We start from the raw sequence: 26447 nt of genomic DNA, 5'->3' as shown, positions 1-26447 counted from the left end.
CATGCCCCATTCAAAGGGCTGTGTTCTGTTTTACTCATCCTCTTAGTTTTAATAGAATGAAGGTACATACTACCTTCATGGAGATTTGGAGTATTCTGGGTATGTTAGAAACTTTTAATCTAAACAGTAATGAGCACATACTTTCTGGTGCCTGCAACAATAATGGTATGTATTTTTTAAAAGAAAATTACCTCTTTCTGCCCCCTCAGTAATTTTGCAATGCAAATTTCACCTCTATCAGAGACATTCCTTAGTGATTTTATTTTTTTTTTCTTAGTGATTCCTTTGTGATTGAATACAAAAGATTACCCTCTCAAGGATAAAAAAAAATTTTTTGTACTATTTAGCTTGCTGTTAAATGGTACTTAGCTGGATTCCTCTTAGGTGTCTTATACCATAGCATAGTAATTGTAAAGCAAGGTGTCTTTCATTAAATTAAAATGTAAACTGAGGTGCCAGAATAAATTGCCATTTGGATACAGCAGTGTTTTTTAACTTTGTTCTTCTGGTAAGAATGTTATGATTGAACACTTGTACACAATAAAAACCCATAGGAAAAATATGTTTTCCTAAGAATGATGTATTTGTGGTGTTTTATTGACACTGTAAGTGAGAATACATGAAGTGGCAGTTGGTAATGGGCTCAAACCAGCTTCTCAAACCAAAACTCTTACTTTCTGAGGTGATTCCGGAAGGCTGGCAATTTGTGGTATAAATGATTAGCAATGGTAACAAATCATTTTGTTAAAGTATAAGCTTCAGCTGAGTCTAAATATTGCTCTCTATGCTGAGTTATGCTCACAATGGTGTGAACTGACGATCAGGGAGAATCCCATATGTGAAAGAGATCAGCTTCTCTTTCTAGCTTGGAGATTTAATTGCTATTTCTGATTAAAGGGAGTTTGGCCCAACTGTAAAATGCAGATGTAATCCTCTGATCCTTTGTGAGTTACTGACATGTTATGATGCAGAAAATTGAACACAATTACAGGAAGAATAAGTGAGGCAAAGATACTTCCTTACCCCTATTTTCTCTTAAATCACCCCCGAAGTACGAAAAATACTAAACTTGGAGATTTCATCCCCACGTATTCTGTTTCTTCAAAAGATGCTGACTTCAAAAGGATCAGAGTTTCATTTCCTGAGGTTGTGAAGCAATTTTCTGCTGGTAAAACATTACACTTGCTGGGTTTTATATCTTCAGACAGAACCAATATCATTAAAAGATTGGCAAAAACATAGTAAATAAAAGGACTTGAATAGTATCTTTTACTTGGTTAAAATGCTTTCTGTATTGCTAAGTGAGCTTGTATTTAAACCTGGCACCTGTTTTGCAGTTATACTCAACCCAATCTACTCATCTTTTCACCTGCTTGTTTCAGCCATCTGTATTTGTAAACGTATAAATGTTGGGAAGCTTATTGTGAATGGGGAAGTGAAATGGGGTGGGAAGGGAAAAAGGAGAAGCAGCTATTTGAGCATTGTATTTTAATGGGTATGAAAACAGCTTAAGTAAGCACTAGTTGCAATAAAGAAGGGCCAAAACCAGTATCTAAGCCCGGAACTAATTTTTTTCTGAAGTCTAGGGCTGTGTCATCTAAAGTGTTTCCCAGCCACCCATATGTTTCAGCCTTATGTCTGGATGCAGTTAAATTTTTTTATTTTTTTTCTTAAGAGATATTGTTTGTTGCAGTTATATGATCTGCCTTGAAATACCCAGTAGAGTATATTCCTTTCATTTGAGCTGTTTTTCAGACAACAGCATTGGTAAATTGAGGGATAAAAGGAAAAGTTCTTATAAAATGGATTTATAAAATAGCAATGGATAGACTCATTAACTACAAAAGATCTAATATGCTCCTGGGACATCACCCTCCTCTCCTTTTCCTTTCAACTGTGAATGGTACATCAAAACTTTGCCACATGATCAAGTCTTCTGCAAGATCTAGGGCCTAGAAATTCTATTATAGAAAATCTATTGGAAAGATATCCAGCTGTTTGGGTGAATGAAACTTACCCTCCTGTTGTAAATCCTTCAGAGGCTCCAACTGCTTTACAAAGATCCATTTACAAAATGGATCATTTAAGTTTTATGTCTCCCAGTCACATTCATACATCTGAAGCTGAATCTTCTTTATTATTTATAAATTCATCTGGGAATAGCTGCAACTTCAAATCTGTAATGATACTCCTGTGTATTATTTTTTGTGTGTGTGTTTGGAATGGCTTTCTTTTTTTGAAGAAAGCTCTGAGTCTGAATTGGTTCTAAATAGAGAATAAAAAATAACCTTTGGATAAGTACCACAGGGATGCCTCTGAGGTTGTAAACCATGAGAGGATTGTGTGCAGCATGGCTTTAGGAATTAATAGGTTAAAATTACAGCCTAATAATAGTTCAGCTGGGTATAGTTCATTTTTGTGTGCATTATTTATAACTTTATACCAAATAAAAAAGAGAAGCTTTCGAGGTTTTTTTTAAGTTTTGAGAACAGTTTTTATTCTGTGTATACATACATCAGTTTTTCCATCATCATCTTCTGACACAATGGAGAGGACATGTTTTGATTGTTAATACACCTTATTACAAAAGGCTTCTAGCATCATCCTTTTTTTTATTTTAGTTCTGGTTGTGGAGGTCATGACATTTTTTCAGCTTCTCTTTATTACACTGAAACAGGCCTTCAAAGACTCAGAAAATTTTAAAATGAGGTAATGATCTCTGAAAAGACTGAGGAGACTCAAGGATTATTAGTGAACAGCCATGCAAATCTGTTTGCATTATAAACCATTGCACTCATATATATCTTGTGGAAAATGGCATCACACTAAGTATTTTCTGTCCTCGAGGCATGGTTGTCTTTGCTGAAACTCTTTCACAGCAAGCTGGAATATTTATGGCTTTGTAACAAAGAGGAAGTGTAATCACTTGTTCTTAACCTTGTTATATGGATCTGTGAATGAATGCCTAGAAAACTTCTCAGAGTTACTTTTCAGTATTACTTTTAAATAATATTTAATTAGCCTGGATGTTGTTTTGCTTGCTGGTGTGTGCCCTACTCTATAAGTAGGACTTTAAGGTTTCAGGAGTGGTAATATTTATTCTGGCCTGTGGCTAAGCAAATGTAGCATACGAAATTCATAACCTTATGTCTTGAATGAGACACATCTGGAGTACACTGGTGAAATGAAAGGGGAAACATAATAAAAAGCATCTCTGAGAAAATGTAATATTTCAGTGATTTGTTTAAATATATCAAGAAAAGACCCAAGGAACTACATTCAGCTATGTCAGAACAAAACAAAAAAAAAAGAAAAAAAAAAAGAAAAAAGATAACAGTCTGTTTACCATTCTTTACTTCTTCAGACAAAATTACCATTTACTTCTATGGGATTCAGCTGCAACCTCTGAATTAAGAAGGCTGCATGGAGACCTCATAGCAGTCTTCCAGTATCTGAAGGGAGCCTATAGGGATGCTGGGCAGGGGCTCTTCATTAGGGACTGTAGTGACAGGACAAGGGGTAACGAGTTAAAACTTAAACAGGGGAGGTTTAGATTGGATATAAGGAAGAAATTCTTTCCTGTTAGGGTGGTGAGGCACTGGAATGGGTTGCCCAGGGAGGTTTTGAATGCTCCATCCCTGGCGGTGTTCAAGGCCAGGTAGGACAAGGCCTTGGGTAGCATAGTTTAGTGTGAGGTGTCCCTGCCCACGGCAGGGGCGTTGGACCTAGATGATTTTAAGGTCCTTTCCAACCTTAACTATTCTATGATTCTATTCTAAGACCCTCAGTAGAAACAGTGCTGCAATTGGTCCTGTAATGAAGAAACAACACTTGCTTTAAGGCATTTAGAAGCTTTTCCTAATGATGTCTAAGGATCCTACAAGTGGAACAGAAGCAGAACTATCAAACTCCCATTTTCAGTTTAAAAATGAATAGATGTTTTTTCACTTCAGAAAATGCATAGTTGAGGTTGCACTGGTCCCATCACAAGAGTGGGAGAGTAGAGATGATGCTGCTGTCACTTACTGGAAGTCAAGGTGGAGGCTGGAGTTCCGGTTCTGGATGACAGGGACCAGCTAGGGTCCAAAGCAGCCATTGCAGTCCCAGCCTTGTGCCAGTATGTTTGATTCTCCTTGCATGCAACCCTACTTGTGTGACCAGATACCAGAGCTCTCCTCTCACTTTTACCTGGATGGTCCCCAGTATCACTTTGCTGTAGTCGCTACAGCACTATATGAATGTGAACAAGAATATACTTTTTGAAAACTCGTTTTAACTGTCAAAATTGAGTTAGTTTATATTTGTGTGGCATTCTTGACATTTCCACAGGGTTGTATACAAAGGTTACATTTAATAAATTAAATCTTAAGGTTGTACTTATATGTCTTTTGACACAAAAATTAGGTGTTTGGAAGTCAAAAACTCCAGTGTCATGAAATGCCAGAATTAAGGTCGTTTGTATAATTTAGCTCTTTTTGTACATTCATTTTACATAACTTTGAATTATGCAGTCACAGTTGGGTTTTTGTTGTGGTGGTTTGTTTTTTTTTTCCCTTCACAATCTTTTCCTTAATCCCTTTGCAGAATGGCCTATTTTGGAGATTAATCAGGTTTCGGAACTGAGTGAGGCTGCCATACTGGATCTCACTCTATTTCTTGCATATTCAGAAAAAGCTTCACAAAGAGGAAGAAAAAAATAATTGTGCTTTTCTTACCATGTGTGGCCATTACATTTTGTTTTCTCCTCATTGGCTATTATGTAATTAATTTCCATACTTCATGTAACTAAATCTGGTACTTCAACTCTGCTCTGAAAACATGCAGAATAATACTCTGAAAGCTTATATACGGAAGGAACCGTGGCACCTAAGCACAGTGGTGATTGTATGTACATAGTTCACCCTGTGTAATGAAAGTGCAGTTCCTCATTAATTTAACACTCATTCTACAGATCTGAATTGCAAGCTACTGTTCTTAGCAACAACCAGAAGAACCCCAAAAAAACTTAAAAAACAGGCGCTGTTTACATTCAAATGTAGCTACTTTCTCTCCTGTATTGTCCTGAGCTGCAACAGAGGGAAGATGAAGGAATAGGAGAGATTAAAAAGACCCACTTATTTGAAATTTTTAAATATGATACAAAGAACTGAATGTATTGTAGCTATTAAAATATAAACTAAAGAAAAATCAGATTGTTTTATGCCAGAATTTTCAAGGGAAATCAAATGTTTCTTATATATTTTCTTTTACCTACCCCAAATATCTGCAAATAAAAGACCCACAAAATCACAGAGTAATTCGTGTTGATAAAGTCCTCTCAAGGTCACTTAATCCAGTCTCCTGCTCAGAGCTGCACCAACTTCAAAGTTAGATCAGATTGCTCAGATTTTCAGCCAGTCAAGTTTTAATACTCTCCAAGGATGGAAATTTTATAACCTCTTTAGATCTTAACCATTCTCATTGTGAAAAATCTTCTCCTGTTATGCAGTTGAAAATTCCATTGCTGAAATCTGTCTGCCTCTTGTCCTTTCACCACATACCTCTCAGAAGAATCATGCTTTATCTTTTCTAACACGCCCTTTAAGCTTTTAACTGCAGTTGAGTACTTCAGCTTTCTTTTTCCTCCTTCTGTAGTTAAATTCCTATTTACACAACTGTTTCACCTCGCAAGAAAAAAGGTAATTATCATGTAATAAATAATCAGTTCACTTTTCACAAATTTAAATGCTTTACTGTGGAAGGAAAATGAAGGGTCTTCACTTACATGTAAAACTATATAGTATCTTTAGTATAATGCAGAAAGATGAGGGTTATCCTTGCTGTCTAGAAGAAGTACTAACAGGTTCAAAAAGGATTAGAATCCTTTAATTCAAAGACAGTTAAATTTATATGAACATTTAAGTGCCTGATATTGAATTTAGGGTAATTTAGTTGCCTAAATTATATTTAGCCTGCATGTAAAGCATGCAGTCAAATAAAATAATGAAAATGTGTAACCCTTCCCCGTTCCTGCTGAGGAAAGGATGAACCAGGAAGGCTAACCAGAACTTGGTAAAGTAACTGATAGTGAGCAGGCAGAAGGCAAAATAATGGCATTGCTGAGGAATACCCCTGGGGAGAGAGAGGCAGTTCTGGGAGTGCAGAGGAACTACTGGAGAAATGAAGGTTTAGGGAGAGAGTTTGCTGCTATTTTATTATCCGCAAGTATCGCCCACTCTGTAGCCGAAATGCAAGTTTGACTGCTTTCCACGTCATGGAAGCAGAGTAATAAAGACAAATGTAAGAAATCATAGAAGTGGAATTCCCCAACTGTCAATGTACACTGTGATTAATATCAGTGTTTTCATATTCATAGTGGTGGTTCATAGTAAAGTAAGGCCAGAAGGGACTTCAGGTTATAGTTAGTCTATTCTCCTACCTCCAGCCAGTCTCAGCAACCACCCAGAACTGTGGGAGAGCATCTGTTGAAAAAGATCTTAAGGAAGAAATGAGCAGTTTAGAAATCCACCCACTGATGACGTTCATGCATGAGTAACTTTTCACGACTGATAAATTCACATTTCCTTTGTTAACCTGAGATGTTAGTCCAGGATTAGCCACGTATGGCTGGCTTTTAGTGGCTGTAGTGCAGTCTATCCCTTCTCTTTTCCTTTTCCACTGGATGACACTAATGGGAAGAGGAAAAAGCAGCAATGGTTGTAGCACTTCCTGTGAAGGACAAATTAATGCAGCCCTGCATGGAAATAAATGGAAGAGGTGGGATTAAACATGAAGCCACATTTCCTCCTATCATTCTAATTTGTCTCCACCATGTTACCCAGCAAAATTATGACAAACCAGAAATAAGCACCTTTTTCACTTGAATATCCCAACAGTGGCAAGCACACATCTGCCTAGGCATCTGACTTTCACATACCACTGCTCGGATTGATACCTAGTTGCTCTGAAATGCAGTTTATATCCATATGCAAATTAAATGCAATAAAGCAGATTACTTCAGGATATGATTTGCATAGCTTGTCATTCATGATGCTTAAAAATCATGCTGTCTATGAGTGCTGAACACTTCATGCAGCTAATATAGTCTGATTTTTTAAAGGGGCAGTTTGATAACTAGACACAGCTGATGTAAGAAGGAAATAAAAGAAATGGTTTGTTCATCTTCAGCATAACTCAGATGTAACAAAGCAAGGAACTTGGTAACAAGATTGAACTTAGACTAGTTACATTAATTCTACATTACCTTGTGCCCATTAGTGTAGTCATTACACTGCTTTGATTCCACATTTACTAATTATTTTTGTAAGGTAGTGGTCGTTAACAGTTAAATGTCAATGTTGCACATACTCTAATAAGGCAACCTGCAGGATGTTTAATTTTCAACATATTACCTTCCTTGGATGTTGTTTTAACAGATGTCCTGTTAAGATAACAGAGAAATTAAATTAGTTTTCAACTCAAAGCATCTGGTTAACTTTGTAAGTAAATGCCTTTGAGCAGTAAATCTGACCAGGGTTTTCAGATAAATAGCTCTCAGAATGTTTTAAGTAAATGACTTTATTATTACACTTCTATTACTCAGGGCAGATTTGACATGCTTGATCATATATCTAACAGATGAAAATTGAAAATAGTGCTGGCAACCAGCAGTGTTAGGTTATTCTGAGGTTAGTTTCATGGGTAGATACTATTAAGCATGCTTATGGTTTCAGATAATTTAGTTTTGCAGCAATTTTTTAAACTTCCAGCTTTATTAGCTGAAAGACAACTGTTTATAAATTTTAACTGTTTATTACTGTAGACGTAGCATATGGTGAAAAACATTTAGATAAAAGAATTTTTCATCTCTTTAATGGTGAAGCAAATTGTGATAGGAAATCATTCAAACTATAGAAAAATATAAAATATGGTTGTAGAGATTGTGCTTATTGTACAAAGTTTATCTTAATATTCAGGGCTATATTTGGTGAGTTCATGAATAAGCATACATCTGCATATTAATTTCTATGTGGACACTTTTCCTGTAATTTAATAGTTATGCACTGAATAAAGGAACACATGAATATGAGGGAAGGGATGCCATCCAGAGGGACCTTGACACACTTGAGAGGTAGGCCAATGCCAGCCTCATTCAACAAGTTCAACAAGGCCATGTGCGAGGTCCTGCGCCTAAGCAGGGCAATCTCAACCACAACTACAGGCGGGGAGGAGAAGTGATTCTCCTCAGCCCTGGGCTGAAGGACTTGGATATTAGTAATTTTTTATTGTTATTTTCTTCATTTCTCATTCCAATGAAAGGAGTATTTCCCAAACTCCTGCTGAAGGGCAGCAGTCCATGGTATATGGAAAAGTGAATTAAATGATATCAACTTAGATAACTCTGTAGAATCTGAAGCTTTTGAGATTCTAACTGTGCATTTTTCATGGTTGGGAAATAATAATGGGGTTCAAAGCACAAGATGTTTCTTAAAACTACATCTTCTGGCTGTTGTGTTTGCCTTCCTGAATTCTGTGATTTTAATTAAAAAAAAAAAAAAGTTATGTGCTCAGACAGCTGTTTGGAAGAAGGGGTTACAGGAGCACTTAGTAGCAACAGTCTATGATACTATATAATAAGTTTTTTTTCTCTTCATTAGCATATACAGCCTGCTACAGGGATGAGAATATAATGATAATTGCCAGACTCTTGGGTTTTCACACTTGGAAATAGTGTAAAGTACAAATTTGAAGTAATTTGGCTTCTTTCAAGAAATGTCTCTCTCCACATAGTGAAAGCAGGAGGTTGTAAAAGACTATGGAGACTTAACTTTGATGTTATATTTCTGGCTAAACATATCGAGGAGATAATAATACTTATCCTGATTCACGTCTCAAAGTGAAAGTGAAGTAGCAATCTAACTTACCTTTAGAGGATATTTGTCTGTGTTACAGTATGTAGCATTGATAGATTCTACAGAGTAGAGTTGCTTCTGTATGAAACGTCACTGAAGAGTAAAGTCTATTGAGAGAGAAATTTGTTTGATCCTGTACCCATTATGTTTAGCTTTAGGCACAAGCACAAAAATTTGTCTTTTAAAAAGAGTATATAAAAAGTAATATCACCCTTTTTTACACTGCCATTTTAAATGGTACTCCTTTGTCTTCTGTCATAAAGAAGCATGTTTTGAAAGTTGATATCAAATTCCATCTGCTTCATGTCTCATACAGAGGTGGTGCAAAGTATCACAAGCATAAGTAGCAAATTGCATATAAGTAGAATGTTATTATGCATATAACTTAGGTCTTTGTTAACTCAAACTCTGAAAATTATTTTCACATGATATTCAAGTATTATTCTGTTTATTTAAGATGGTGGGCTATAGGCAAGAAAATCTGGACTCAAGGAAACCAGCAAGCCACTGTGATTCCAGAGGCTGATGATGTGTCTGGCTCCTTCTCAACAGAACATGTGACTGTGTGTATACTCATGTGACATGTCCCTTCCCATGCATAATTCTTTGGTCTCTCACTCCTTTTTACGCTTTGCCTGTTGGGCTGAAACATTCTTTGGAGATCCCTGCTTCTCTGCCCAGACTACCAACATAGCTCAGAGTAGATACCTGACTAGTAGACAGCTAAAGTTAAATGAGCTGAATCCAACGCTAAGTGCTTATCACCCATTGAATTCGTGGTAATTAAGCACAACAGGATGCCTTCCTTAATACCGAGTTCCTTATATATTTAAAAATCTGATGCCAAGGAGCCTAAATTGTATTTAAATTGGAATTCGAGTGCTCAGTCTGCTGAAAATTGGGTTTGGGTTCTAGCAAAAAAAATCCTTATGCTTTTTTGAAAATCGTGTTTCATTGATTCGCCTTCAAGAAAAGGAGAAAGAATGGCAATAGTAGAGTTTTTGTTTATAAACATGCTGAAAAACTGCTTCATGTTTTCAGTTGGAGTTGTATAGTTTATTTGATTCTCCTCCTTCATTGATTATCATTTTGGTGCAAAGTAATCCAGTGGTGCTGCACATGAAATAAATTGAAAATCTGCCTACCATATCCATGAAACAATGGGAGTCAGTTTTGAAAACCTGATACAAAAAGTCATACCAACATGCAAACGAATAATAAGCATTTAGGTTTTCAGTTCAGAGCACGAATTACTTGAATTTCAAAACCTGACATCCTTAAAAAAGCAAATGAAGTAAGCTCATGCTTGAAAGCAAAGAGCAGTGTCAAGAATTTGTGGCTCTGTATTGACTGGTAGTATAGAAGGCACTTATAACAAAAAAAATGGAAGGACTGCATGAAAAATTCAAAGCAAAAGGTCTGATCTGAAGCATTCTGATCCTGAGCAGGGGATATGTATTCAGCCTACTTAAAAATTTAAGGGTATATTTTTATTAATGGCTGTTTCTTTTCTGTAGTATTTTCTTTGTGATAGGCTTCATGGTACATGTTAGATACAGTAAAAAGGGGGAAGAAGCAAACTGTTGAATATGTATATCCTTGGCAAAGGAATATTTTATTTTACTTCTTTATAATAAAATATTAAATTGTAGAAATACATCCTGTATTTTATACATAGAAAGTCACATGGCACTATGTTAAGTATAAAGTCCTTTGGGATGATGATTTATTTGATCATTAGAATAAAAAGAAGAAAAAGAAATAAAAGCAAATTACCTATTCCTTTGTTGCTGACATATTTAGAAAGATATACACATGATTCCAGAATGTTCTGTCTCTTTTGCTCCTCTACTTATATAGTGCTAAATTACCTATAGTTGATTTATAGAAACTTAAAGAGGAAAGAGATCTCTTTATAATATTTCTTGCACATAGAAATAATAATATTTATCATATTTAACCTTTTATACTTGGTTAGCTAAGTGTTTATATTAGCTTTTTTAAACTAACAAAATGGATTGAGTGCCGTTACCAAGTAGCCTGGTTTTGTATGCCAGAAGTTTTTCCTAGTATTCTACCAAAATGATTTTACTGAATATCTTTACCTTTCCTGAACAGGCAGGACAAACATTCTCATTATAACATCTAAATACTGAAAGATATTTATCATGCTGTTTCTTCATTTTTTGATCTTCTCTAAGCAAAGTAGATACATTTCTTTCATGTTTCCTTATTGCTTATATTTTCTAGGTCTTTTATTCTCATCGTTTTCCTCTAATTTTTTCCCATAGACTCTGTAGGTCTATTAGTGTGAAGTACAAAAAAACTCCAAACAGACAAGAAAGATAGTCCAGCTGAGACCTCACCAACACCAAATAAAGCAGATCTATGAGACTTCTGGTATTTTATCTATAAAGCTGCCATTACGGTTTACTGAATCAGATTTCCTGGGTTTTGCACAGTGCTGCAGTGTTGATTCTTATTTCTGAGTCACTGTTAAAATCTCCTACAGTTCTCATATTGTGTTACCCTGCCAAATGGTACTTTCCATCTGTTTGATTCCTCCTGCCTACAGGAAGTACTTTGCTCTTTAGCTAATTCACCTTGCTGTTCTTAGGTCATCTCTTCAATTTGCTGAGACCATTGAGGCTAGAGTCCTGCCCTCTGTTATCCTTCTGATATAAACAGTGTTCAATTCTGCCACCCAAATCAGTCATAAAAATTCTAATTGAGTTGCACCTGGAGTGGACACACACATTCCACGTCAAAACCTTTTTCAGCTTAACAGCCGAACACTGATAAATACCTTTTCTAAACAGGTTTAGAACCAGCTGTGCATCTGGTGCTTGGTGATTTACATCCTCTGTGCACTTTCATAGTCTGCACGTGACATCACACAGACATGTCAGAAACCAGAATAAAGTCATGTCCTATCTACTGCTCCACCTCCCCAAAACTGCAGCAGCTGACTCACCTGTCATAGCTGAGGAAGGAAAGTTATTTTAGTATGGACTGCTCTGAAAAGCTCATTGTAGTATCTTTTTAATTTTACAGTTTCATAAAAACACATGGATTGATGGATTACCTATTTTTTTCTTTTACAGAACCTCAGCATCGAATACAGAGTCACTATTATAAAACTGAGGAGAAGTCTTTCTCATTCTCTGTGGCTGATCCTTCTGCTTTTTTTTTTTTTTTTTTCCTTAGGTATAAACTTTGGGTGAAATCTTGTCCCTGTTGAAGTCAATGCATGTTTGGGGTTTTTTTATTCCATTCACTAAAATGAGGCCAGGAGCTGACGTAAATTCTTCAAGGGCTTCTCAAAGTGTCAAGTCTTTTCCTTAAAAGCATGATGATGCCTTGAAAATTCTGCACATCAAAACCAATTTCATAATAGAAAAGAAGATTTTAGTTTCATTGATATGGAAATCGTGTTACAGAGCATGCATCGTGCTAGCATTCAGTTTCTAAACCGACACCATGTAAGGCAAGCATAGATAATTTCCATCCTTGACAAAAAGTTGTTAAATTAGATTTAGTCAAAAGACGTGCTGGTATTTATCATCACAAAACACAGATAAACATATGAGTAATGGTATGAGTACTGGCTTGCTTTCTAGCTTTCATATTTCAGTGAAATTGGAATGCAAATGTTTGGGATCTGAATCTGTACATGAAAAAGTAAACATTTATTAATTTATTAAATATAATCTGCTCACTGAATAAGTAATTTCTTTAACTGCAGAAAAGGCACATGACTTTGTAGTTCAAATCTTACTTGACTGAACCTTGGGAAATTCGAGTCCATTTATCATCTCTGATCCAGATTTCCTGTAAATCAGACCTTCTGCCTCAACTTCTGCTCTCTGTTCTTGCCACTGTAAAAGATCATTGTAATACCTGCATGAAAAGAACAATACCACAGTGAGGTTAAACTTAGTATTCAAGTGCCTTGCAGTACTAGTGGAGGCACCCTTACTCTGATGATTCACCATGTGTGGTACTGTTCACACTGTTAAATCAATTGAAGCCTTGCTTGTAGAAATGGGCCCTATTAAGTCTTCTCAATTATGAATTGTTCCCTTTCTCAGTGAAATTAAAGCCTATTCGTAACAAGACAACTAGTCATCAATACACAGAACCTTTCTTCTGCTAACTTTTGTGATTACTATGCTTATCAAACTTGTATATTCAACTTATTTATTGAAATGTATTGGGGGGGAAATAGTTTATGAGAAACTGTTCACTTTATCACCTAATGGCTGACAGTCAGTTTGGTCTAAAGATATTTTTCCTTTTACTGGTTTGATGAATATAATATGGTTAGATGAATCTATTTGGCATATTCAGTTTTCAAGATATGGAGCATTTCCATTATTTAAGAAACTGGTTGGAGTAACTTGGAAAATAAGAAAAATCAAAACCAAGGTTAGCCACTTTAACTTCTTTCTGTATCATCTGAAAAAACAAACAAAAAAAAACAAAAAAAATCAAAACTGCTATCATGTTTTATAAAAATCATGTTTGTTGTGTTTATAAAAATAAAATCACATAAAAATTATCTCATAAAAAGAAAAAAAAATCAGGGTTCCTGAAAGTGGCATATATAATTTATTTTTTTTTTATATTTTCTTGGATTTTGCTCACTAATTCACAAAAGTCAGTGAATAAATATTCATAGGAACTGTGTGGCAGAATCCTTGTAATGATTCTTTTGTCTGTGTTTTGGGTGAATGGATCTGGAAAATAGACTTGCAGAACAGTTCAAAAATTCAGTCAATACAGTTGTAACTGTACCTTCTTTTACTAGTTATCCTTGGGTTTGATGTCATATGAACAATATTTCTCTGTAAACAGTATATTCACACAATTAAAGATAAAAATTGGTCAAGATGCAGTCTGCCAGTTTAAATGAATCGTTACATCTGTTTCATTTTTTGCATCATGAAAGAAACGGGCAAAAAGGGGGATGAAAAGTGGAACAAGTTTCTTTTAGAATTTCAGTGACAACTGTTTAAAGGCTGCTCATATGTGTCTTAATTGTACTTAGTTCAGGGATTATGTAGGCTAAACATTTGTACAGTATTCAAGTCCCTAAAACAAATATTCTAGCTTAAATCATGAAGATAACTGCCGTGCATTTAAATGACTATTCATGCTCTGAAAGTTTCTGTTTGTCATAATTTAAGGTGTCATATTTTGTTAGAGAAAAGGTGATTGTCCCTGCCAAAAGCTATGGTAAATCACTTTGAGTAAAAAAACTTTCAACAGTCATTCCTGTGGCATGAAATGAAGTGCAGCTGACTTTTTTTTATAAGAATCTCAGGGGAAAAAAATGTCTGATTTATGTTTAGGCATCACTTTACATTTTGAAGTATCTGAAATAAATTTGTAAACAACAGATATAGGAATCACATCATCCATGGCTTAACCATAGCAATAACTGAAGGTGGAGGTCTGAGCAACCATTTTCAGATGACAGAAGAAGAGAATAGGAGAAAAAGAATACCCTACCCCCCCAGAAAAAGATAATTTGTATATGCAGAATGTGATTAAATCCTTCTGGTCACTATCTTAACATAGAGGCCAGTACCTCTGACAAAAATATGAGTATTTTTGTTTGGGGCTTTTAGCAATCACAAGCACTTAAACATTAGATATTCATCAGGACTATCAGTAAAGAAGTCTATCAGGAAAACAATTATTTTTCATCCCTGTGTGGCCCCCACCTACAGCTACCCCTCCAGGACACCTGAGGGCTTTCTGTGGGAAAGAACAACATACTGAGAGTAATGTCATTTTCAGTAGTGCAGATGTAATTGGATAGAAAGCCGGGGATTTTGCTAAACTGTTCTGCCAGTAAAATGCCGCTAATTTTCCTTTTTTTGTTTATAGTAAAATATTACCTGATAATCCGTAAGCATATAGGAAACAAGCAATAGAAAAAGAAGAAATAATTTTTTCAAGGGAAGAACTGGCTTATGACTCCTAGAAGGATTTGGGCTAGAACCTTTGCTCCAGAAGAATATTCAGCATTGGTCAAGCAAAAGTGATGAATAAAGCGAAGTGACAGAAATAGCTTGGTATATGGAGAGCTTCAGGTTATTCAAAATTAGGAGGCTGTGTAGAACTGCACACTGATATCTCAGTCTTTGTATTTTACAAGGTAGCGCTGATAGGTCAGTTTGACCCTGATGATAAGTGTGCAGTGATGAGCTTAAAGTTAGCTGTTACCAGTTAGAAAAAGATCTATCACTTGCCTGATTTTCTGAGTATCGGCTCAGCACTGGAAAAACAACCTTATGGCCTGCTTGGAAAGGAGCAGATCATCATGCAAGGAATATCATACTGGTATCAAAAACCCATGGTGAACCTCAGAATTAACTTCTGTGTTCAGATCTACTCATTTGTACCAAAAATAATCAATAAAATTGCTCAAGAAGAAGGAACAGGGATGCCACAATGGTTGTAGGAGGGCTGAATGACTGTCACAACTTCTTGGACTAAAGAATATTTTCTTCCAGTATCTGTTTTATACTTGCAGTGTCAGGGGTATAGTTTTGGCTTAGGCTATGTTTCCACTGCTTTTTTGTTTTCAGGAAATATGACATTTTGATTTGTTGCTTGTAAATATTGGCCTCTGAAAAACAGCAATGAAATAAAGAAATCCGCTATAAAAAAAAACGAGGGTCAAAGACAACTAGCCAAAATTATTTAGGAATTTTCTTGTAATTACTAGGTTTTTCCTTTGTAGCTGGTGAATCACTCTGTCTACCTTCCCTCCCTCTCCTTTTCTGCTCCAGTAAAGCAGAGAGGAAGACAGCGGTGATAATCCTCTTGGACTGAAATATTTTACACTTGTTTGGTAGGTGATAAATGCTGCATTCCAAGGGGATTAGCATAGTGAAACTTAACTACAGGAGTGAGAGTTTCTGCATACACACTAAAAAATTCCTAGCCATGTTGGATCAACAGTAATATTCATACTTTTTCTGTGGGAAAAGCTAATACAGGAGCAATAGCCACATGAAGTTAACCAGAAACTACTTTTTGAATAAATGATACCATTCTACTGTAGCTACTGTGTTGTGAACACATTTAACTGTGGGGTTTTTTATGTTGGGTTTGGGTGGTTTTTTTGGGGGTGGTTGTGGTTTTTTTCAATAGTTTACACTAGTTTGTGAACTTCTGTTCAATTAAATCTGAACTGGGTTAGTAACATATATTGCACCTTCTCGGGAAAGGAAGGCGATTTTATGCAAATTAGAATTCTAACCCAAATGAAACATTTGTAACAATCAGCATTGCAACTACCATAAAATGTTAATAAACATATATCCTAATACATGCAAAGGGTATAAAATTGCAAGTGAAACATTTCTACTTTTAGTGGATTCCTGTAATTTCTTTAATCATTTCAATTTCATTAAAATCAGTCCTTGAAAAGGTATGCTGAATTTTCAAGAAAGGCAACTGTAAGAATGTTTTGCATTTCCTCTCCAAATCTACATGCATTTAAAAATATTACTGACAGCATGCAGATTTGTTTCTTTCCTTAGTGAAAGTAATGTAAGAAGTACAGCATGCCTAAAACAAGAAATCAGTTTGATGATTACAAGCTGTTATAACTCCCTTCTTCCAGATATGTCAAATTTATGGTTTAAAAAGTCCTGTAGTAGCTTAGATTTTTTTCAGTCTACATAGAATGACAAGGCAAATAACCTATTCTAACACTGAATCCAAACAATAAGAGATTTAAAGGACCACATGGAAAGATCAAAGTGACATTGCTTTCTGTTTTCTTGATATCTTAACACAGAATGTTATCCTAAGTCTTATGGGAAATGTTAATTCATGGTCATTTTCTATTTTATTTCATTTTTCCTGTTCTGTCATGTACAATCCCTAGTCATGTCTTAATGCCCGGGCAGAAGGAACACCAGGAAAAGAGAACCTTCTAACCCGTCTAATGCTAGACATTTTCACTACCAGATGGTATCATAGGGATGATTTTAAATTCTGAGCTTTATGCTAGAGCTGAGTGCTTAATCTGTGACAGACTTCTAGCTATCCAAGATGGAAAATACTGGTTTTCAGTCATTTCCCTGCTAAAGATTGAATGCGTTACTTTTCAAAAAGCCATGCTTTGACCACAGTTATATTTACTTTGAAGCGCTATTGCAAGATAATGTCCAGGGTATTGATGCCAACAGACTGAAGGATGCTTGCGCCCACTTGAGCAATCTGTAGTCATCACGCAAGTTCTTGCCATACCTGATCTCAATATTGAACATGCTGGGGGAAAACGGGATTTCCATAATTACCTTTATTTTCTTTTTAAAATGTAGTTTATGCAGTTCTTTCTTCAACAATGTAAACTAGCAGATTAAGGAATTATAGCCACGTTGCATGAAGCTGTTGATATGTGATGTAGTGGAGATGAAGGAATGATAGGCCAGAGTGATAGAGAGCTTTCAGCCTGGATGTGAATTGATCGCTGGGAATATTGATATATCTTCCCTTGAACACTGAGATACCTTTCCTTCGTCAGTTCCTTTTACAGTGTGAAAAGTGGTCAGACTATTCATACTGCAAGCTGGTTTAGGAGAAGTCTCTTTTTTTTTTTTTTTTAATGATTTCACTGGAATGTTAAAAAAAGAAATAGTGAAGGCAGAATTCAGAAAGCACTGTGTGTGAGAGTGTTTTCTTCCTTCAGTGCCTTGACGTGAATTGCACAGCTTAAATGGTAGGCAATGCATTTAAAATAAATATTGAGCTTTCCTAAAAATTAGGAAAGTCCTAATAAGTCACACTACTGTATTTTTCTGATGAAAATATCATTTTTACTATTTGAAAAAAGGTACAAGTCATGACTAATTTGTCATTTTATTTATTTATTTACTCAAATTTAATGCTAAAATATTGTAATTTTTTAAACCATCATGTATAAAAGCCATCAAAAACTGCACTTACAGTGCTTGGCTTAGAATAGGTTATTTCATGGCTTTGCTCCGGCTTTCCAATATGAAATGCACTTACAATGGCAGAAGATAAAATGATGCCTCCTCTGCTGATTTAGGCTATAATATTTAAATGCTGCAGTATCTGGAAAAACTGTCTGCATTTTAGTTGTAATCGTTAGTAATTTGTTGAACTGCTAGAAGTCTTCTCGACACATATAAAATAGAAGAATAAAATATTTCTACTCTGGTGCTGCAACACTAAAACTATCTAAATATTATCAGAGAACTGATTTGATGGTTAACACAAACATTTTTACTTTTCATGAAATGTAAGTTTTTAGCTCTTGAGACAAAAAATATTTGTGGCAATAGAAGTCCACAGTATTGGAAAATTCATTGAATACATTTCCATGTAGATGAAATACTATGTGACTTTTTACTTTCAGATTTGTTCTCTTAAAAGTGCAATAACATCTTTTAACATAGGGTAATATCTCATAGCCAGAGTTACAATCAACAACCTCAAAAGCAGGGGAATGGTCAGTGGAATTAGTCAAATTTTTTTCTCAAACAAGTCCACTAATAAAAAGGGCTACATGTTTGTTGTGGTTTAAACCCTAGCCAGACAGCTTGACTGCTACTACTGAACCCAGGACATTTTTTCATCTCTTTGCTTAAGACGTTTCTAAGTAGTTCAAATAATGGATATAGGATTTTGGAGATGGGGTTTTTTTGTTTGTTTTTCAGGGCTGACTACAAAATTCTTTAAGGATTACATAAAGACTGTATCTGTGTGTGAAAATACTGGGGGATGGTGCATGGGGTTCCTTTTGCGCGGTACACATATCAGCACCAGCAGTACGTAGGTGGAAGGTGCAAGATAATAAAGTTGTAAAAATTCTTCTGTGCAGAAAAGCATAAATACAAAAAAAATATTTTTCCTTAGCAGATTTGTTATTTTGGGTCATTTCTGGTTTATTGCCAAAATAAGTGTTTGTTCCTTTTTATTGCCTTATTAACAGTGTTGGTACAAATATAAACAGGTAGACAGGTTCTTAGGTCTTTCCTTTGTTTAATCATTGTCATTATTTAGTGAGTTACACTTTTAAACCCCTTTGAAGATTATTAGACACCATTCTTGTGACACATTTAATGACAAATTGGAACTATGAAGGACATAAATTATCTCACCAAATCTTTGCGTGGGTAGTGGCATGATAAAAGAAGGCACTGTTTGCCTTCAAGATCCTGTACTTAATTTTGTGTTTCTTTATTCTTTCATTGAGAAACCATTTAGAAAAAATAGAATTGGAGACATGTAAAGTCTTTCGTAACTCTAGGATTACGTCTTCAGAGTTGTGGTTGTAGTAGATACATGCATATTTGTTGTAGCAAACCATTTTTGCTGAAATACTCTAGCATTTCCTTTTATCTTGAGGATCATAGAAAGCAATGTAGTTTTTACCAGAATATAGATGTAAATATGAAGTTAAGGTTTTGTTTCTGAGGGCGAAAACTATGGTTATGAAATGCGGCCATTAACTTATAATACATTTTATAGCAGGAGTGAATTTAAATTGAAAATATTCTCAATAATTATAATATGATGATGCTAATAAGGGATATTGTAACATCTTTTAATACATGTAGAAAGTGCAACGATACTATGAGCATTCACCTGCCTGTGAAAATTTGAGCATGTGAAAGGGAAGGAAGGTAAGAACAAAAGGGATTTGGAAGTAATACAAGTGTGGTTGGATGCTGTACAGTAAGAACTATAAAATATTTTTAAATGATGATGAAGGTTTTTATTGTTACTGTAAAGATAACATATTTAAATAACCCCGTTTAAAAAAAAATGTGACTTGTCTTTCCAGAAATATGATATTCATTAATTTCTGGTGCTTTTTAATGGGAAGATTTTTTCGTTCAGTCCAACTTTTTACCATTAGACATTGTCTGTTGGAAAAAGTCATTAACGTGCTAACTCCTGCTGAGAGAGAAAATAGGCCGATATTTTGTTGGGGGATAGTAAAAAGGTCAAAGGTATTTCATGAAATGTTATGGCAATTTCTCCTTTATTCTTGCTATGTACTCTGCTGTTGAAAATTACATACTTGTGATCTGAGATGTAAGTAATATGTTTAAAGCTATGAGAGACCATTATGATCCTCTAGTTCGATCTTTTGAATAGCACAGTCCTTTGAATTTCACTGAGTAATTTTTCAAATTCTGATGGAACTTATTCTTGCTTTATAGAAAGAAACTCATTCCAGTCTAAAAGATTTAAAGTGATGGAAAATCCATTGTTCTAGATAAGTTTTTTTTTCTACTGAGTGGGTATATCTTCTATTAAAAAAATACTCCTATCTCATCTGAATTTATTTAGCTTATACTTCCAGCATGTACTTCTTGTTATATCTTTGTCTGGTAAGTTTAGCATCTTCCATCATCAGAAATTTTCAATGCATGTTTATATTGGCTTCCTTCTTGCACCATTCATCCTGTATCATCCTCACAAAGCTTAAACTATAAAGATTACTAATATTAAATTGCAAGGTTAAATTAAAAAGATTGTGACTCTTAAATCTCTTACTGTAATTCAGGCTTCCCAGATCCACAATATCTTTTTGTGCCCTTCTTCACTTTTTTAGTATCCATTTGAAAGTGAAACATGAGGCCTGTTTCCTGGTAATAGTCTCAACAGTATCAAGAATAGAGTAAATAAAAATTCTAGTTCAAACACTAGAAATTCAATATAACACTTGCATCTAGTATTTATCTTCAGTGATTGCATCTGTTCTCCTCTCCATTATTTTACTCTGGGAATTCTAGTTTATTAACTGCTATAGATATCAAAATCTTGCCCAAGAATCATTTTCCAAAATATGGACATTCATCAGAAAAGCTGTGTCCTGCATTCCTAGTTCCTCATGGTAAGATATTAAAGTGTATCATTTTGAAAAGTCCACCTTACTCTGTAATTCATGTATAAGAGTAGCACTGTCTGTTCCTTGTTACTGTTCATGGTTCCACCATTTTTGTATCAACTGCAAGTTTTTGCTACGTGAATATGCAGTTTCTTCAGGAAAAATCATTACTGGATAGTAATCGGTCAAGATCTTTGCAGTAACCCACTAGAAATTCCTCTTCTCACAACTACAATTGACAGCTGTTTTCTGAGATTTGCCTGTGAACCACTTTTTCAAATTGTTAGTATGTTGCAAGGAATTTTGTATAGTGCTAATTTTTAATCTGAATGTTGTTTCAGACAGCTGCCCTTACAGAAGTTGTGTTGTGTCAACACACTTTCCTCTGTGAACTGAACTTGTCACCTCATCAGAAATTTTGACAAGATGTTTTCCATAAAACTGTACTGATTAGCACTAATTATGCTACCAGCCTTTAATTCTTTAGTACTTTCATGCTGCATCAGCTTTTCTGTGACTTTTCCCATAATGGAAGTTCAGCTAACCAGACTGTAATTATTTGGGTCATCATGTCTACCCTTTACAAAATATACTGCAATAGATAATTAGATGATTTTTTTTTTTCTTTACATTATGTTTTATAAACATACCCTTAGACCTCCATGCAGAATGGAAAATACAATTTTGTGTAGCATGTCCTTGAAAAGGACTCACATTTGTAGGCCATGGAACAGACTGTCCCACACAGGACAAGAGTGAAATACACATGGAGAGGCTGAATATTGCTTACTTTTTATATGATGTAGAGTGCATACTGATGATGCTACTGGAAAGGTTACAGCCTCCTCTGCTCCATTAAGTCACCCTAGATCTCAGAAAATCTCTTTCAGTGGTAAGTTTTTAAAGCAGTTTCACAGTTCAGTATTAATATCTTTGTCCTGTCTGTTATGGCAAGACATCTAAGAACATATGCCCTAGAGAGGCCATGAAGGTGGGTGAAGATTGCTACACAGAATATGATGCTTTCAATCACAAAGAGTCAGACACACTTAAATGTATTTAGAAAAGGCACCACAGAATATTTATTGATTCTAGATCCTTAGTTCTGAATCTCCTGATCCTGATGGAGTTATAATCTGAGGCCAGACCGTCAGAGGGTAAAGCAGGGTCAAAAAGCAGTGCTCTGTTGAATGCCATATTGCCACTATTTCTCCTGCAGCTGAGCAGCCATCTTCATTCTGAAATGGCATTAACACAGTATTTTCCCGTTTACTCATGCAGAACAGTTACAAGAGTTGCATGACATTAACAAAAACTTTTCTTATGTCTTTAAGTATTTAATATGCATTTGGAGTTTTTCAAATTTTTTTCAGGTTAATACATCAAGAGGTGCCCTGTGTAGCCATACTGAAGAATAAAAGATAGGAAAGTGTCACAGTCAGAAAAGGAACACTTCAGAATAAGTATCTAATATTTTCATGCCTGGTCTTGGCCTTTCAGTGGTGCACTTTTAGGAAAGAAAACTTAATTTTCTCCACTTTACAAACTCAGCCTTCCCTTGTGCAATAAATGAGGTTGGCATATATAAAGCAAACAGCTGTGATTCGTAATGTCATTTTACCAGCTAACCAGATACACATTTTGTTGCCATCTTCATCTTAGAAAATAATTGGAGGACAAAGTGTTCTTAAAATATGCCAGCAAAAATGTTATATTAGAAGTCCTTTTATTTTAAGATTGCACTGCACTACATTGAAAATCAGCAAAACTGTATATATAGGGATGGAAAATACAGTACAATAACCCTGATTTCTGTGTGGAAGAATGAAAGTGTAAAAAAAACCTATTTCATTATCCAGATTTATAAAAGGTGTAGTAAAATGTATAAGAGGCATAAATAAATTTGGGAGAAAGTAAAATGTGATCTGAATATTATGCCACAGTTGAGGATTCATAGCAGATATCACCTTGAGCAACTTCTGACCCATGTTCATGTACAAGTACAAAGCTTAATCGTTATTTTTACAGATAAAAATACTACCTAGTAAATTTCTTGTTAGAATTATATTAAATAACAGTTTATATTTTTATGTCATTTGCATTGCACTGCAAGTAACCTATGAATCATCTCTGGTCAAGGATTCTCCTAAGGAGATTTTGTTTTAGGAAATCTCTAATGCTTATTCCTATTAGGAATTGAACAGGTAGCTTTCATTTTCCTGTAAGCTTTCTAAAATCAAGAAGGAAAAAAAAGTAAAAAAACCTCCAATCTGTTCTGGAGGCAATAAATTTGTGTTTGATTCCGTGCCCTGGGAAAGGCTCAGATGTTGTACTTTTCAAATTGTTCTTGTAATTGGTTTGCAAATGCCTTGAAATAAGTTTAAGGTGTTTTTTCTTTTTAAGTGAATCCAGTAAATATTAGTTTAGTATTTTTTACCTGTCATATTTATTGATATAAGTAATCTTCTGGTCTTGACCAGTATTAAATTATCTGTGATATGTGAACAACATATGAATTATCTGTGAATTATATTATTATCTGTGAACAGCATATCTGTTATCTCTGATCTGGGCCAAAGTAACTTGAAGGTGAACTGAGATTGACACAACTGAAGCATAATGAATCCCCTCCCAAGCTATGGAACTTTGTGATTATCAGCTGACAAATGCAGTTCAGCTTTCTGAATCTGATGCAGAATTTTTCTTTAGCCTCTTCATTATAAAACACTGTAACACGTGGTGAAGAAATTCAATTTCTAAGTTATAAAATGTTTTAAAGACCTTAAGACCTTGAACTTTTTAATGCAAGTTATCATACTGGTCAGTCATTAGAGAGGTTCTAATTAATTCACTTTTAGCTGAGACATACTTACCAGTTGCTCTTTCTATAGGTTATGTTTGCCTTCCATCCAGAATTAGCCTCCACTTGATAGTGCTTATTTATGGCCAGAGGCTGTAGTTAATCCTCAGTAGTAAACCTCAGTGTGATGTCTGACTTTGCAGGTGTGCTTTGCGTTTCAATGGACAGTTTCATGTTTTGAAGACAACTGTTTAACTTGGAAAGCCAAGCACAGTCTCTTCCTGGGCAACACCATAAAACTTGATCCAGATTGTATCGTCTGCAAGTATACCCCTCTGTTTTCCATGGAAACTGTCTGACTAAATATTATTATTGTATGCCATCACAATTTTTATATAGGTACTGTTAACATTAGCCTTCATTTATGGTCTAATGAAGGTGATAAAGTTTTGTCTGCAAACAGCATCGAAGAGCCATGTGTTCATATGCTAATGAGGTGATATATCAATTTTGGGAGGTTTTTATTTTCATTCTTTACTTTTACATAGCTTCCTTTTACTATTTTGTCATTTGATTGTGCTGCAGACTTCAGGGTTATGTAACTAGAAAAAGCTGTCTGGTTTAAACTGGCTCCAGTTATGATTACAGTTCATAAAGCCACCTCACTAGCTAAAACTGTATTCTCAAAATTAGAGGTAACTCTTGGAAAACTGCTATTGTATCTCTTATGTTTGGAATGTCTTTTAATTACAGTATTCTTCATGATAGCTTTGAAAGCCTAAGCTGCAGTTTTGAACTCCACTGGTACAGAGCCTGTTAGTCTCTGTAAATTAAGGAAGAAATAGGATGCAAAAATGAAAAGGGTCATAACAGTCCCCAGCCCATTGCTGATGAAACTGTGGGAATGTGTCCTGGGTTCAGCAGTAGCAGTCATGTTTCTCCTTCTTGGTAGCTGGTGCAGTGCAGTGTTTTGACTTTCGGCCTGGGAACAGAACTGATAGTGATGTTTTGGTTTGGCCAAGGATTTTGTGAGCCTCATGCTCTGCCAGGGAGGAGGGGAAGCCAGGAGGAAGCCAGGAGGAACCTGACCCAAACTGACCAAAGAGGTATTCCATACCACAGCACGTCATGCCCAGGATGTAACTGGGAGTTAGCCAGAAGGGCTGGGAGACTGCAGGGTTGGAGGAGGTATCGGTCAGTGCTTGGTCGGGCTGGGGGGGGGGGGCAAGTTATCGGTCGGCTGGTGCTGAGGTGTTGTATTCTCTTCCCTTGTTATTTCCTTTATCATTGTTATTATTGGTGGTAGCAGTAGTGATTTGTGTTATACCTTAGTTACTAAATTGTTCTTATCTCAACCTGTGGGAGTTGCATTCTTTTCGATTCTCCTCTCTGTCCCTCCGGGAGCAGGGGGAGGGCAAGAAAGGGGGGGAAGTGAGTGAATGAGTTGCCTGACTGGGTTTAAACCACGACAGAATGGAAGAGGAATGATGCGTCTGTAATGTTTTGCTTACTGAATAACTAGATCTAGAATTTGAAAAATCTCATCCTCTTTTTCGATAATGCAAAAATGCTATTTTGTAGTTCAATAAGTAAAGGAATTTTTAAAAAGCTCTTTTTAAAGACAAACATTTCCTGACTGACATTATCTTACATTTAATCCAGACACTGCACAGGACCTCTATAGTTCAAGTTTTAAAGTAGTTTCTCAGGGACTGACAGAGAATATAAGCTCTTTTGGTTTTTTAGCTATCAGTGGCATCCTAGTTGTGAGGAAATCTGAACTTCTTGAGAGCTCTGTTGTTAAAAGTCTAGTTACAGTTATCATACTAATGTACAGTTATTTATGAAATATTCATCTGGAGGTAGGCTAAGCAATGATACTGCATATACCTGTGTTTAGAATTGCTCACAATATCTTTGTTTCCAGGCAGACAGCTATAGCGGAAAAGAAATACATACTTCTTTATCTGAACTTGCTTTTTAGACTAAGGAAAAAAGTTTTATGTCACAGTGCTTCTACTCAGTCTTCTTTATTTTAGTTGGTTTTGAATTCTAAATGAAGATGAAAACAAAGCATTCTTTATCAATATTTTGATTCCCTTCCTTTTATCTCCAAAATTTAAACAAACATAAATATTAGCAATGTAGCATATATAAACAACACTCAGTTCCGAGCAGCAAGAGCTACTGAGGGAGCCTCAAGTCCTCTACAGGAGTTAGAGATGTGTGCACATCTACAGGGATATGATATCATTGGCATCACAGAAACATGGTGAGATGGCTCCTATGACTGGAGTGTTGGAATGGGAGGTTATAGACTCTTTAGGAAAAGCAGGGCAGGAAGATGAGGAGGGGGGCTATCTATTTATGTCAGTGATAGGCTGGAGAGTGTAAAACTCTGTCTGGGGACTGGATAAGTCAACAGAGAGCTTGTGGGTCAGGGTCAAAATGATTCTGTATTGATATCCTAACTTTAAAGTTTCTGGTACTGTAATAAAAAGTGGGGGAAAGTGGGATACCTAGAGCTAGTGCAAGCAACAGAAAATTCACCATGGGTATTTTGTATCAATGCAGAATAGGGACAGAAGATTTTTGATGGTTTAGATTCTTCTATGTGCCACTAGTTTCTCCTAAGCAGAATAGTTTTTCTCAAGTTCAATCTGTTTTCATTAGTGTTGGTTGGAAAACCAATGGAAAGCTGCATTAACAAAATTAATACTATAAAAATTCCCCATAAAAGGTTAAAAAGGCCTATAAGTGGAATAATTTCCATAACATACCGTGCTCATATATTTTAAAATAATTAATGTTGTTTGTATAGTTAGGTTTTTATTATTCTTTAAAGAACTGAAAATTAGAGTCT

General features: G+C 35.5%; 1 protein-coding gene across 4 annotated transcripts in view; it reads left to right on the top strand.

Annotated features, from left to right (window-relative positions):
* The window catches only part of NKAIN2 (sodium/potassium transporting ATPase interacting 2), a 565591-nt gene that overhangs the window by 310144 nt on the left and 229000 nt on the right, over nt 1-26447 (top strand). The window lies entirely within an intron of this gene.

The sequence above is a fragment of the Pezoporus occidentalis genome, unplaced genomic scaffold, assembly GCF_034315485.1.
Source record: "Pezoporus occidentalis ecotype Australia unplaced genomic scaffold, CSIRO_AGI_Poc_V1 ctg39, whole genome shotgun sequence".
Classification (NCBI taxonomy): Eukaryota; Metazoa; Chordata; class Aves; order Psittaciformes; family Psittacidae; genus Pezoporus; species Pezoporus occidentalis.
This window is presented reverse-complemented; position numbering and strand designations above follow the sequence as displayed.